We start from the raw sequence: 14,764 nt of genomic DNA, 5'->3' as shown, positions 1-14,764 counted from the left end.
TTCCTTTCCCTCCCTCCCTCCCTCCCTCCCTCCCTCCCTCCCTCCCTCCCTTCCTTCCTTCCTTCCTTCCTTCCTTCCTTCCTTCCTTCTTTCTTTTGTTTCTTTCTTTCTTTAGACAGGGTTTTGCTCTGTTGTCCAGGCTGGAGTGTAGTGGCATGATCTCAGCTCACTGCAACTTCTGCCTCCTGGGTTCAAGTAATTCTTGTGCCTCAGTTACTGAGTAGCTGGAATTATAGATGTGCACCACCGCACTTGACTAATTTTAAAATTTTTAATAGAGATGTGATTTCACCATATTGGCTAGACTGGTCTTGAACTCCTGACCTCAAGTGATCTGTCTGCCTTGGCCTCCCAAAGTGCTGGGATGAAGTTCACTTTTCTGATTTTCTGATAATCTTGGGAATATCCCATCTATATAAGCACTTATTTATCTCTTATGTAAATCAATCCAAAAAAACACTCCTTTAAGAGACTTCATAATGTAATTTTTTGATACCCCTGGGAGATAGGAAAACATCCAGTTACAAAGAAAGGTACAATCTTTTGTAAATTACATAGATGTACATATACATAGTGAGCTTAAAGCTTTGGTTCTAGGTTAGCCACAGGTCAAGCATTGATACAGAAATACCAAAACACATCAAAGAGCTGTCCTCCTTCCTGGTGAGCTTGAAATTCTTGATTGGTTTGGCTCAAAATAGACACATAGATAAACAAAAAAGATGAATCGAATTATACATGTTCACTTCAGTCAAGGAAAAAATAGATAAGGCCAGGTACAGTGGCAGGCACCTATAGTCCCAGGCTTTTACGTAACCCCAGGCACATATTTTCTTAGCTCCCGGAGATAAATACCAAGTGACAATAGAAGTTTAACTTCGCTAACTCTCCATTTCTCTAGTTTATTTTCCTTGCTATTGTCTGTGTGTATATGTGTGTCTGTTTTATTTATGGTTGATAAATTATTTCCCATCGGGGTCAGAAAAGATTAGGAAATTGGTTTCAATGTATGAGCATTTGGTGGTTGCTTGAGCCCAGGAGTTTGAGATCAGCCTGGGCAACACAGTGAGATCCTCTGAAAAAAAAAAAAAAAAAAAAAAAAAAAGAAAAGACAAGAAAACAGATATTTAGAATCTCTTAACCCAATTTTGGAGCCCACCAAATGCTCATACATTGAAACCAATTTCCTAATCTTTTCTGACCCCGATGGGAAATAATTTATCAACCATAAATAAAACAGACACACATATACACACAGACAATAGCAAGGAAAATAAACTAGAGAAATGGAGAGTTAGCGAAGTTAAACTTCTATTGTCACTTGGTATTTATCTCCGGGAGCTAAGAAAATATGTGCCTGGACTCAAGTCACTTACTGGTTACACTTTCCTGGCAATGTAGTTTACTTTCCTCTGTCAGGTGAATTCATTGGGCATTTTGGTAGAAGATCTCCAAAAAGATAATTCTTAAAAAAGGTAAAATAAAGACTCCAATACACATGTAAAATGAACAGATGTCTAAGATTTTATGTAACCCATTTATTAATGAAGGAACCAGTAAGCTATCACAGCTAGTTTCTTGTTTTCAGTAATTAAAATATTATAAAGCCATTGTTGTATAATGATATTACAAAGCCACCGTCATCTTATAAAGCCATTGTATATGATATTATAAAGCCATTGTATATGATATTATAAAGCCATTGTCACAGGCAAAAAATTGTAAGAAAAAATATTGTAGTGGTATGTCAGGCAGCTAAATGTTATGGTATTTGTTAACTTAAAATATTTTTGCAATGTTACTTTTTATGAATACAAATTTTGTACTCATAATTTTGTATTATTTTCTTTAAATAACCCCTCTCCCTAAATTGTATAAGCTTCAGGCTTCACCAAACCTAAAAAGAAGCAAGGCAATCTGTGGAGGCGGAAGTAGAGATGGGGGTGAGGGGCAGTATGGTGCAGGTTCCTATTTCAGAATTTAGAGAGTGGAAAAAGTTTGGAGTAATGATTGCAGAAGCAGGCTGGAAAGTCACCAAGGAAAAGAGTGAAGTGGAGAGCTGTCAGGGGGTCCAGGTGAGGTTGCATAGTGCATCTTCATTTTTTTTTTTTTTTTGAGACAGAGTTTCACTCATGTTACCCAGGCTGGAGTGCAATGGCGCGATCTCGGCTCACCGCAACCTCCGCCTCCTGGGTTCAGGCAATTCTCCTGCCTCAGCCTCCTGAGTAGCTGGGATTACAGGCACGCGCCACCATGCCCAGCTAATTTTTTGTATTTTTAGTAGAGACAGGGTTTCACCATGTTGACCAGGATGGTCTCGATCTCTTGACCTCGTGATCCACCCGCCTCGGCCTCCCAAAAGTGCTGGGATTACAGGCTTGAGCCACCACGCCCGGCCCATTTATTTATTTATTTATTTTTTTGAGATTGATTCTCTCTCTGTCACCCAGGCTGGAGTGCAGTGGTGTGATCTCGGCTCACTGCAACCTCCGCCTCCTGGGTTCAAGCCTTCCTCAGCCTCCCAAGTAGCTGGGACTGTAGGCATGTGCCATCATACCTGGCTAATTTTTGTATTTTTGGTAGAGATGGGGTTTCACCATGTTGGCCAGGCTGGTCTCAAACTCCTCACCTCAAGTGACCCACCTGCCTCAGCCTTCCAAAATGCTGGGATTACAGGGGTGAGCCACCTGGCCTGCATCTTCATTTTTGATGTGAAGAACATGGGGAAGGGAATCTCTCCTAAATACTATGGTACCATTTAGATTTTGGGTGAGCAGTGAGGATCATTGTCAGATTTAAGATTTAAATAATGGATCTGACAGGTGAAGGAATAGCTAACTTCTCTTGCAGAATCTCTAACCCTTTGATGACTTACTAACATGTGATCTCACTTTTCATTGGGCCTTTGCCTTGTCCACCACTGATTTATCTCTTGTTGACATACCTGCCCTTACGGTGTTGAGATTCATATACATGTATGCATAGCCTCCTCCATGGGGACAGGTCTCTTTTCCCTCTTGGGGTGGGGTGAAGGCAGACTTATGATCTGGCCTCCATTAGTGTTCTTAATGCAATCTCAGTAGTTGGGGAAGCTTCTCTTTGCTTGTGCAGTATTTCATTAAATGTTTGGCCACAGAGCTGAAGTGTGGACACTGGTGAGTGGAGAGGAAACAGTGTGGCCTGGCCTTTGCTTTGGGGCAGGCCTTTCCCTAATGTCTAGGAAACTAACACTGTGGATGGCCAAGTGGATGAGTGGTCTCTGAAATCAGTGGGGAGTTGCTGCTTCAACATTGCAACCAATGAATGCTGATGGCCAAACTCACAATCCACCCTAATACTAACACATCACTGGAAAAGGTAAACTGACTAATTAGGATGTCTGGGGCACAGGAGAAATTTTATAAATGTTGATTAATTTGAGGCTTCCTTCCAATTCTCTTTGTAATATCTTGTTGTTTTCTTTACTAGGGATTTCAGAACATAAGCTACTCTCCACAGTAAACACAGGCCCAAGAAAACTTGACAGAAAAGGAGTGGAGGATGTGAACTGGATAGATATGGGATAAAGTAATAAAAGGTTGTTAACGTTTAGTCAGTGGTTAATGTGTGCCAGACACTGTAATAACCTGCATATCTAATTAACATATGTCTATTGCCATTTAATTTTCACAATAGCATGAGGCAGATACTACTTGATCTCCATTTTGTACAGGAGAAAGCTGAGTCTTAGAGAAGCTTAATTACTTGCCAATATCATGCAGTTAGTAAGTGTCAGAGCTGGGATGCAAATGTAAGTATGTCTGACTCTGAATCCCATGCTTTTTATACCCATGAGATGCTGGGAACTCAGTAGATAAAGGTGAGAGTGGGTGGTTATGGATAGAGAACAGTAGTATGTTTGAGAAAGAATAACTGGTCATTGCAGGGATGAAGCAACAGATGTCTCTTCTGGTGACAGTTTGAAACCACATTGTAAGTAATTTGTGCTACTAATAATTTGTTGTTACTAATAATGGATTATTTGTGAGTGACTTACATAAAAATAAATAGGAGAAAATTTAATGTCACTTTTACCTGGATTATGATGTGTTTCTTTTTAAGTGAGAGGGAAGGAAGTTGAGTTACAGATAGTTAACTCCCACATGTATGTCCTGTACTAGTGAAGTGATACCAGGTATATATCAACTGTTACGGGAATGAGGTGCAAATAAGGTAAGAATCACTAGACTGAGGATGTTACGCATGGCGGATGTTACAACCCTCATGAACTTTGCTCTCAAATCTCTTCTCCTTTGGCTCCTAGGGTCTTTGAATAGAGGTGAGGAGGGGATGTTTGTATCTGGGAGCAAACCTCTATTAAATTGGACACAGAGATCAGAAGCAACCAAGTCAAAGCTGCTTCCCACCAAGCTGTGTGGTCCTGGGTAAGTCACAGCTTTTCTCAGCCTTAGTTCTCCTATCTGTAAAATGCAGGGTGGATGTATATGTGGTATACCTACTTGACAGGCTTATTGTGAGAATTAAATGATATTGTTAGTTTAGCTGTGATTACTATTTTGAGAGTTTTGATAGCGAGCAAAACCTCTAGTCTTTGTGGGCCAAGGGCTCTGGAAGATGGCATCATAACAGCAAATTGAAGCCTGTAAATCCTAAGACTTTCCCCCATCCCTCCCACGTATACTCTCAGTGACCCCACATCCCCTCCAGGGATCAAGCCTCTGCCTCTTAAGTGCTTGAATACACCAGTCTCCAAACAAAAACTATTAGGAAAAGTTTTAGAGAAGTGGAGACCCTTGATATGACTGCACCCCATTTTTGGCAACATGTTGGTAGGATGTTTGAGAATTAGTTCTAAGAGCCATTACTTTTCCCCTAAAGGGAATTTTTCCTGGAAGGCCATAAAAATAGAAGAGATTAAAATTTTTACTAGGTTGATCATGTTACGCACATCCTCTGGCCCAATACATCACAAACAAGAAAACAATAAAAGGCATTTATACAGTCTTTTTGCCAGGGGTCACCTCAACACATCATAAAACATTAGTTCATGACAAGTGAGGATTGGAATCAGCTGTGCCCATAAACTAGTGCTCATCTGCAGGCTGTGTGTTCGGGGCAGGAGAAAACTTGAAGGACATGTGGGGTTGTATAAACAGGCTTTGTGAATCAGGGAGACCGTACTCCCCGCCCAGCCTCTCCTTCCAGACTGCTTGGCTGTTCCAGTACCCTCCTCCCAAGGAAAATTGGATTTTAGTTTTCTTATGACTGCCTTGAATTGCTCTGAACTTCTCAGGCCCCATCTGTTCCTGAAGGCATCCAAGATACAGGCATGACATTTTACCTAGCGCCTGAAACCGTTCAAATTCAGTTTTTGAAAAGATAAAGCTGGAAGAATGATGTTATCAATAAAAACAATGATTTCCTTTGGTAGAAGTTGAAAAATTCGGTTGGTGACAATATTTCAGATGTCATTTAAGTTTGTTGACTCTTATTCACAGTTCATCCCCTGTGACTGGATGGGGAGCAGGGTGAAGAGGGATCTTGCTTCCATTGCATCTGACACTCTGCCAATATTTTATCACAGGATTTGCCTCCCCCATTCAGACCATGAATCTACTGAGTGACTGATATATTAGGGTTCAATAAATGTTTGCCTTAATATACTTGACCTGAAGGGACTCATTAATTTCCCTAGATTTAAAAATCATCCTTTCATTGATATACTTTCTTCCCAAGTTATGTTATTTCTCCTTGGCGATTATTTACCTCACATATTCATTAATCTATCACAGAAATCTCAAAGTCAAAATATATCTCAAATTCCTCTATTTTGCTTCATTACCTTAGACTGTGCCAGCATCATCGGTCACCTGGACATTACAATACTCTCCGAAATGATGTTTGCATTCTTTTCCCCCACCAACCCGTTCTCCCATTCTCTATATAATAGCCTTTTTTTCTGGATCTGCACTCTTATTCACTTCCTACCTCCCTGTATTAGTTTTAGGCAAATCCCAGACATTAAATTTTTTTATCTAGAACTATTATACTCAATATATGTGTGTATGTATGTAGATTATATAATGTGCAATTGTATATGTTCAGAAAGACACATACATGTACAGACACAAATATACACACTTCTTTTTTGCTAAACATAACCACAATAGTGTTATCATACTTAAAAATGTAGTGCTTTAAAATATCAAATATTTTTGAATCAGTGTTCAAGTTCTCAATTACATCATAAATAGCATAATTTTGACAGTTTTTAAAATATCAAGTTTTGAATAAGATCAATGCATTGTGATTCACTATATTTCATAAATCTATTTTAATATCTAAGTCCCCTCAACATTTTTTTCCATTACAATTTTTTTGTTAAGGAACTGAATTGTTTCTCCTGACTGTCTCACAGCCTGGAGTTTGCTTATCACATCTCTATAGCATACTTTAACAAGTTTCTTTGTCCTCAGTATTTCTTATAGATTGGTTGATGGCTTTAGTGGCTAGATTTAGAGACTTGATTCAGGTTTTATTTTATTTATTTATTTATTTATTTATTTTTATTGCATTTTAGGTGTTGGGGTACATGTGAAGAACATGCAAGATTGTTGCATAGCTACACACATGGCAGCGTGATTTGCTGCCTTCCTCCCCTTCACCTATATCTGGCATTTCTCCCCATGCTATCTCTCCCCAACTCCCCGCCCCCCACTGTCCCTCCCCTATTTGCCCCCAACAGACCCCAGAGTGTGATGTTCCCCTCCCTGTGTCCATGTGTTCTCATTGTTCAACACCCGCCTATGAGTGAGAACATGCAGTGTTTGATTTTCCGTTCTTGTGTAAGTTTGCTGAGAATGATGGTTTCCAGGTTCATCCCAGGTTTTATTATTTTTTGAGGAGGCGACTACTTCATAGGTGGCATTGTATTTTCCCATGCTGATGTCTGGATATCCCTCACTTTGTGATATTAGCAGATATTAATTAGATGCCTAGATGCATCACTTCATTAGCTGTTATAAAACAATGATATTCAGATTTTTTCATTCTTTCTTTGTGAATTAGATGGATTATTATATATTTATAAAGAAAAATATCCTAGATGCATTACTTCATTAGCTGTTATAAAATAATGATATTCAGGTTTTTTTATTCTTTCTTTGTGAATCAGATGGATTAATATACATCTACAAAGAAAAATATCCTCTCATCTATTATTTGGAAAGCAACGTTACTAAAATGAAAATTAGAAGTTTCTGGCTTTGGTAATAACCCTCCCTCTAAAGACAACTAAAAAGCTGGGAAGAAAAAGTGGTCTTAAAAGGAACAATAAGGAAAAACAATAGTAAAGAATTATGAAATTGTGATCAGCTTGAGAAAGATAGGCAGCCTCAGTGGCTTCTTCCCTGGAGGTGTTCAAAGACTGGGGCTAGGTTACACTTTTGGAAGGCTGGTGTAGGAAGAAGATACAAGTTGGAGGTAGGAGGTTAAGACCCTGAAGGGTTTCACCATTCAAAAATATTTTTATGCTGGGTAAATATTACTATTCCAGGGAAAAGGATGAAAGGTAGAGTCACACACTACCTTGGTAGGGACAAGGATAAGAGTCCAGTGCCTGTTAATGGTGGGAAAATTGTTGAAACACTCCCCGCTCAGGACTCAGACCTCAAAGGGATATTGCTTTGTGTCTAATGTTTATGTCCCTTTCCCAATTTATGTGTTGAAATCTTGACTCCAAATCCATCACATTTGATGATATTAGAAGGTGGCTGTATTAATTCATTCTTGCATTGCTATAAAGAAATACCTGAGACTGGTTAATTTATGAAGAAAAGAGGCTTAATTGGCTCACAGTTCTGCAGGCTGTACAAGAAGCATGATGCTGGCATCTGCTTGGCTTCTGGGGAGACCTCAGAAAACTTACAATCATGACAGAAGGCAAAGGGGGAGCAGTCATCTCACATGGTGGGAGCAGGAGCAAGAGAGCATTAGGGGGAGGTGCTGCACACTTTTAAACAAGCAGATCCCACAGTAATTCACTCACTATCATGAGACCAGTACCAAGAGGATGGTGGTAAATCATTCATGAGAAACCAACCCCATGAGTCAATCACCTCCCACCAGGTCCCATCACTGACATTGGAGATTACAATTTGACATAAGATTTGGGTGGGGACAAAGATCCAGATCGTATCAGTAAAACTGTTGGGAGATAATTAGGTCATAAGGATGGAGCCCTCAGGAAAGGGATTAATGCCCTTATGAGAAGTTTGCTCTCTCCCTGCTCTCTACCTTGTGAAGACAAGTAGGAAGATGGCTATCAGCAAACCAGGAATAGTGCCTTCACCAGACACTGGATCTATCAGAACCTTGACCTTGATTGTTTTAGCCTCAAGAACGGTGAGAAATAAATAATTGTTGTTTAAGCCACCTAGTCTATGGGTAATTTTTTATAGCAGTCCAAATTGACCAAGACATGTGCCCTGGGAATGAGGATACGGATTATATTTTGTTAGGTCATCTTGGTGACTCAGAAAACCTTGGTTCTCATCAGGTACCTGGTAGAAGGAAAAAAAGTCTCTCTGAAGGAAAATAAGACCATCTAAGCCTTCAAATTATTTCTATTAATACGTTAAAAATGGCCTGAAAACTATGAAAAACAATAAGATACAAGAGATAAAACAACATAAGCCAGAACCAACAGAACTACCAACAAGTAATTCAAAAGAGACATCAGATACTGAAATAAAGCTGGGTGTGGTGGCTCATGCTTTTAATCTCAGCACTTTGGGAGGCCAAGGTGGGTGGATCACCTGAGGTCAGGAGTTCAAGACTAGCCTAGGCAACATGATGAAACGCTTTCTCTACTAAAAATACAAAATTGTCCAGGTGTGGTGGTACATGTCTGTAATCCTAGCTACTTGGGAGGCTGAGGTAGAGAATCACTTGAACCTGGGAAGTGGAGGTTGCAGTGAGTCAAGATCATGCCAGTGCACTCCAGCCTAGGCAATAGAGTGAGACTCCATCTCAATAAATAAATAAATAAATAAAAGATGCCAAAATTATCCAATATAGATTGCAGAACCGCTATGCTTACTACATTCATAGAGATAAAATCAGAGCTTAAAAATCTCAGCAGGGAACTAGGTACTATAGAGTGGCACTAAATGTTTCCTCCTAATATCAGGAACTAGAAAAGGATGTATGCTCTTGTCACTTCTAATTAACATTGTACTGGAGGTTCTACCCAGGCAATTAGGATAAAAAAAAAATAAACCAGATGAAACAAAACAGAAGAAAACCCCTCATGTTCACAAATTGGAAGACTTAATATTGTTAAGATGGTAATACTTCTTAACAACATTGTAGCTCATTTTTTTTTTTTTGCAGAAATGGACAAGCTGATCCTAAAATTTATATGGAAATGCAAGAGATCCAGAATATACAGAACAATCTTGAAAAAGTACAAATCTAGAGAACTAATACTTCCTGATTTTAAAAATTACTATACAACTACAGTAATCAAGACACTGTTGTACTGGCATAAGGATAGACAAGTAGATCAATAGAATAGAATTGAGAATACATAAAAAATACTTTACATTATGGTAAATTGGTTTTCGATAAGGGTGTCAAGACAATTCATTCGTGAAAAATAGTCTTTTTTAAAAAGACTATTGCTGGGACAATTGGATATCCACATGCAAGAAATGAATTTGAGACAAGATCTCACTTTGTTGCCCAGGCTGATCTTGCACTCCTGGCCTTGAGCAATCCTCCTGCCTTGGCCTCCAAAAGTGCTGGGATCACAGGTGTAAATCACACCTGGACTCTTTTCTCATTCTTTTTTTTTTTCCATTTATTTTTTTTATTGCATTTTAGGTTTTGGGGTACATGTGAAGAACATGCAAGATTGTTGCATAGGAACACACGTGGCAGTGTGATTTGCTGCCTTCCTCCCCATCACCTACATCTGGCATCTCTCCCCTTGCTATCTCTCCCCAGCTCCCCACACCCCACCGTCCCTCCCCTATTTCCCCCCAACAGACCCCAGTGTGTAGTGCTCCCCTCCCTGTGTCCATGTGTCATTGTTCAACACATGCCTATGAGTGACAATATGTGGTGTTTGATCTTCTGCTCTTCTGTCAGTTTGCTGAGAATGATGGTTTCCAGGTTCATCCATGTCCCTACAAAGGACACAAACTCATCATTTTTGATGGCTACATAATATTCCATGGTGTATATGTGCCACATTTTCCCTGTCCAGTCTATCATCGATGGGCATTTGGGTTGGTTCCAGGTCTTTGCTATTGTAAACAGTGCTGCAATGAACATTCGTGTGCACGTGTCCTTATAGTAGAATGATTTATAATCCTTTGGATATATACCCAGTAATGGGATCTCATTCTTAATAAACTTACTTTTCTGCCTAATTTTGTATTCAGAATTCTATATTCTTTTGCTTATCTTCATCACAGATTTTGATTCTTCCTAGTACTTACTGTGATTTAAAATTATTTTGTGGTTATTATTTGTTTTCTTTTTTAGGGGAGTCGGGGAGAACTTGCTTTCATTTTAGAATGTAAGCCTTCTGAAAGCACTGAAAATGTATTGCTTACCATTCTATCTCCAGAACTTATAAGAATGTTGGATGAATGAATGTAGAGGAGTGAATAAAGAATAATGGAGAAAGGGGAACTATGGAACTAGCACACATGTTTTCAGGGCAGGTATAAGCTGGGGTGATGAATCTGGGGCCAAAGTAAAAGGCACAGACTTAGATAAAGGGTGACTCCAGGCAGGGAAATAAGAAAGCCATTAAGATTCAGAGGGGAGATGACCCCATGCTTAGGGCAGATTTTGGGCAGCACAGAGGGAGCAAGAGAAGGGGGATGAGCCTCATGCAGGGGCCAAATGTGACTCTGCCTAAGGCTAGTGCGGTTTCCCATAAGTGGATGTTTCCATTCCTGGCCTCTGAAGTGATGAGAATCATGTTCTGAAAACTCACTAAAAGCAAAGTCCTTCTATTTTCTCCAGCACTAGCTTTTGCTTGCAGTCATTACCTATAAAAGACAGCATGTGGACATGATATTTTTAAGGACTTTTCCAGTTTTAACATTTTATTTTTTTTCTGTCTTTTTTTTTCCCCTCAGACCTTTGTTCTCTGAATCATGTAAGCTGGAAATCTGTCGTTCTTGATGTTCCCTTTGTCCCTTCACTTTTCCAAAGTTTTAATGATAAATCTTTCTGTTTCCTCTTATTGATTCCAATTTTAGTCTCCCTGGTTCAGAATTAATCACCTCCTACTTTCTAAGTGGTCTATCTGGCTCTAGTGCAGTTTCCTCCTCACTTTTCTAATGTTTGGTTTATCTTTCAAGTCACCTTCTTGTTCATCATCCGAGTATTAAAACACACTTAAGACTATTCCAATGTCTCAGGATAGAGTCTGAATTCTCTTACTGGTCTTTTTTTTTAATCGTAATTTTTCTGGGTAAATAGTATTGTGTATATTTATGTGGTACATGGGATATTTTGATACAGGTATGCAATGCATAGTAATCACACCATGGAGAATGGGGTGTGCATCCACTCAAGCATTTATCTTTTGTGTTACAAACAATCCAATTATATTCTTTTCATTATTTTAAAATGTACAATTATTATTGACTATAGTCATCCTGTTGTGCTAATTCATTCTTTCTATTTTTCATTCATTCTTTCTATTTTTCATTCATTCTTCCTGAAGTTATTATTGACTATAGTCATCCTGTTGTGCTATTATCATTCTTTATATTTTTTTGTACCCATTAACCATGCCCACTTCTCCCCCAAGCCCTCATTACCCTTCTCAGCCTCTGTTAACCATCCCTCTACTCTCTATCTCCAAGAGTTCAATTGTTTTGATTTTTATATTCCAGAAATAAGTCTCTGCTTGATCTTTGGGCTTCCAGATTTCTGTCTCAATCTGCCATCCAGCCTTATCTCCTACTACTTACCTGAAAAAAAACTTCTGCTCCCTCCAAACTGGTTTAGAGGGCTAAAATCATCAAAAGAATGGCAATCAAAAGGATGACACCAAGTTCTTTCCTCCTTGTAATGCCCTATTCATCATCTCCCATCAGGGATCTTATATTAGTCCATTCTTTCACTGCTATAAAGAAATACCTGAGACTGGGTAATTCATAAAGAAAAAAAGGTTAAATTGGCTCATGGTTCTACAGGCTGTATGTACAGCATGCATGACAGCTTCTGGGGAGGCCTCAGGAAAGTTTCAATTATGGTGGAAAGCAAAGGGAAAGCAGGCATGTCTTATATGACTGGAACAAGAGAAAGTGAGAGAGCAGGGAGGTATCACACACCTTTAAACAACTAGATCTTATGAGAACTCCCTCACTATCATGAGAACAGCATCTGTGATTTGATTTATCACATCCCACAAGGCCCCACCTCCAATATTGGGAATTACAATTAGACATGAGAATTGAGTCAGGGCACAGATGCAAACCTATTATTACTCCTCTGACATCTCCCAAATCTCATGTCCTCTTACATTGCAAAATACAATCATGCCTTTCCAACAGTCCTCCAAAGTCTTAATTCATTCCAGCATTAACTCAAAAGTCCAAGTTTCATCTGAGACAAGCCTAGTCTCTTCTGCCTATGAGCCTGTAAAATCAAAAACAACTTAGTTACTTCCAAGATACAAAGGAAGTATAGGCATTGGGTAAATACTCCTATTCTGAAAGGCTAATTGGCTAAAACAAAGGAGCTCAGGCTCCATTCAGTTCAGAACTCAACAGGGCAGTCATTAAATCTTAAAGCTCCAAAATAATCTACTTTGACTTCGTGTCTCACATTCAGGGCACAGTGATGCAAGGGGTGGGTTCCTGAAACCTTGGGCAGCTCCTTCCCTGAGGCTTTGCAGGGTACAGCCCTCATAGCTGCTTGCATAGGCTGGTGTTGGGTACCTGCAACTTTTTCAGGTACATGGTGCAAGCTGTTAGTGAATCTACCATTCTGACTTTCTGGGATCTGGAAGATGGTGGCACTCTTTTCACAGCTTCCCTAGGCAGTGCCCCAATGGGGACTGTGTGTTGGGGCTCCAACCTCTCATTTCCCCTCCACACTGCCCTAGTAGAGGTTCTCTATGAGGGCTCTTCTCCTGTAGCAGGCTTCTGCCTTGATGTCTAGGCTTTTCCATACATACCCTGAAATCTAGGTGGAGGATCCCAAGCCTCAACTCTCATACTCTATGCACCTGCAGACTTAACACCATGTGAAAGCTGCCAAGGCTTACAGTTTGCATCCTCTGAAGCAGTGGCCCAAGCTCTACCTTGGCCCCTTTTAGCCACAGCTGGAGGTGGAGTGGCTGGGATGTAGGGCACTATGTCCTGAGGCTGCACAGAGCAGCAGGGCTCTGGGCATGGCTCACAAAACCATTCTTTCCTCTTAGACCTCCAGGCCTGTGATGAGAGAAGCTGCTGCAGAGGTCTTTGAAATGAATGCCTTTGAGGTCTTTCCCCATTGGCTTGGCTATTAGCAGCAGACTCCTTTTTACTTATGTAAATTTTTGCAGCCTGCTTGAATTCCTCTCCTGAAAATGGGTTTTTCTTTTCTACTGCATGGCCAAGCTGCAAATTTTCCAAACTTTTATGTTCTGCTTCCTTTTTAAATATTAGTTCCTGTTTTAGATAGTTTCTTTACTCATGCATATGAGCATAGACTTTCAGAAGCAGTCAGGCCACATTTTGAACACTTCGCTGCTTAAAAATTTCTTTTGCCAGATACCTTAAATCTTCTCTCTCAAGTTCAGAGTTCCACAGATCCTTAGAGCAGGGGCACAATGCTGCTAGTGTCTTTGCTAAAGCATAGCAAGAATGACCTTTACTCCAGTTCCCAATAAGTTCCTCATTTCCCTCTGAGACCGTCTCAGTCTGGAATTCACTATTCATATCACTGTCAGCAGTTTGGTCACAACCATTCAACAAGTTTCTAAGAAGTTCCAAACTTTACCTTATTTTCCTGTCTTCTTTTTACCCCTTCAAACTCTTTCAACCTCTACCCATTACTCAGTTTCAAAGCTGCTTCTACATTTTCAGGAATCTTTATAGCAATGTCCCACTCCTGGTATCAATTTTCTGCATTAGTTCATTTTTACACTACTATAAAGAAATATTTGAGGCTGGGAATTTTATAAAGAAAAGAGGTTTAATTGGCTTACAGTTCTGAAGGCTGTACAAGAAGCATCATGGCTTCTGGGGAAGCCTCAGGAAACCTTCAATTATGGCAAGAGGCAAGGGGAAAGCAGGCACATATTACATGACTGGAGCAGGAGGAAGAGGGATGTGGGGAGGTACCACACACTTTTAAACAACTAGATCTTGAGAGAACTCACTTGCTATTATGAAAACAACACTCAGGGGGAAATCTGTGCCCATGATCTAATCACATCTTACCAGGTCACAACTCTGGCATTGAGAATTACAATTCAACAAGAGATTTGAATGAGGACACAGATTCAAACCATATCATATCTTTTAAATTTTACTTTCTAAAATAATACATGGCCTCCTGTATGCTGATGTTGTGCCAATTATTTATATAACACTTGACATAAGTTACCTTCTTTTATTTACAATTCTCTGACCTCAAATTCTTCTATAACATAAAGCAATTAGTAGAGATAATTTTTAAGTTGCCCTCTAGCCATAACAGTCTATAGTTTGCTAATTTCCTTGTGTGTGTGTACACACACACACAC

General features: G+C 39.6%; 1 long non-coding RNA gene across 1 annotated transcript in view; it reads left to right on the top strand.

Moving 5' to 3' along the window:
* Nucleotides 1–2,635: 2,635 nt before the first annotated feature.
* LOC116524127 overlaps nt 2,636–14,764 on the top strand; it is a 101,198-nt gene continuing 89,069 nt past the window's right edge. Inside the window, exon 1 of the long non-coding RNA XR_004257188.1 lies at nt 2,636–4,424. This is a non-coding gene — a long non-coding RNA (uncharacterized LOC116524127). The remainder of the gene's footprint in view (nt 4,425–14,764) is intronic.

Source organism: Sapajus apella, unplaced genomic scaffold, assembly GCF_009761245.1.
Source record: "Sapajus apella isolate SASKATOON/1434 unplaced genomic scaffold, GSC_monkey_1.0 scaffold44, whole genome shotgun sequence".
Taxonomy (NCBI): domain Eukaryota; kingdom Metazoa; phylum Chordata; class Mammalia; order Primates; family Cebidae; genus Sapajus; species Sapajus apella.
Note: the sequence above shows the minus strand (reverse complement) of the source record. Positions and strands in the feature narration are given on the sequence as shown.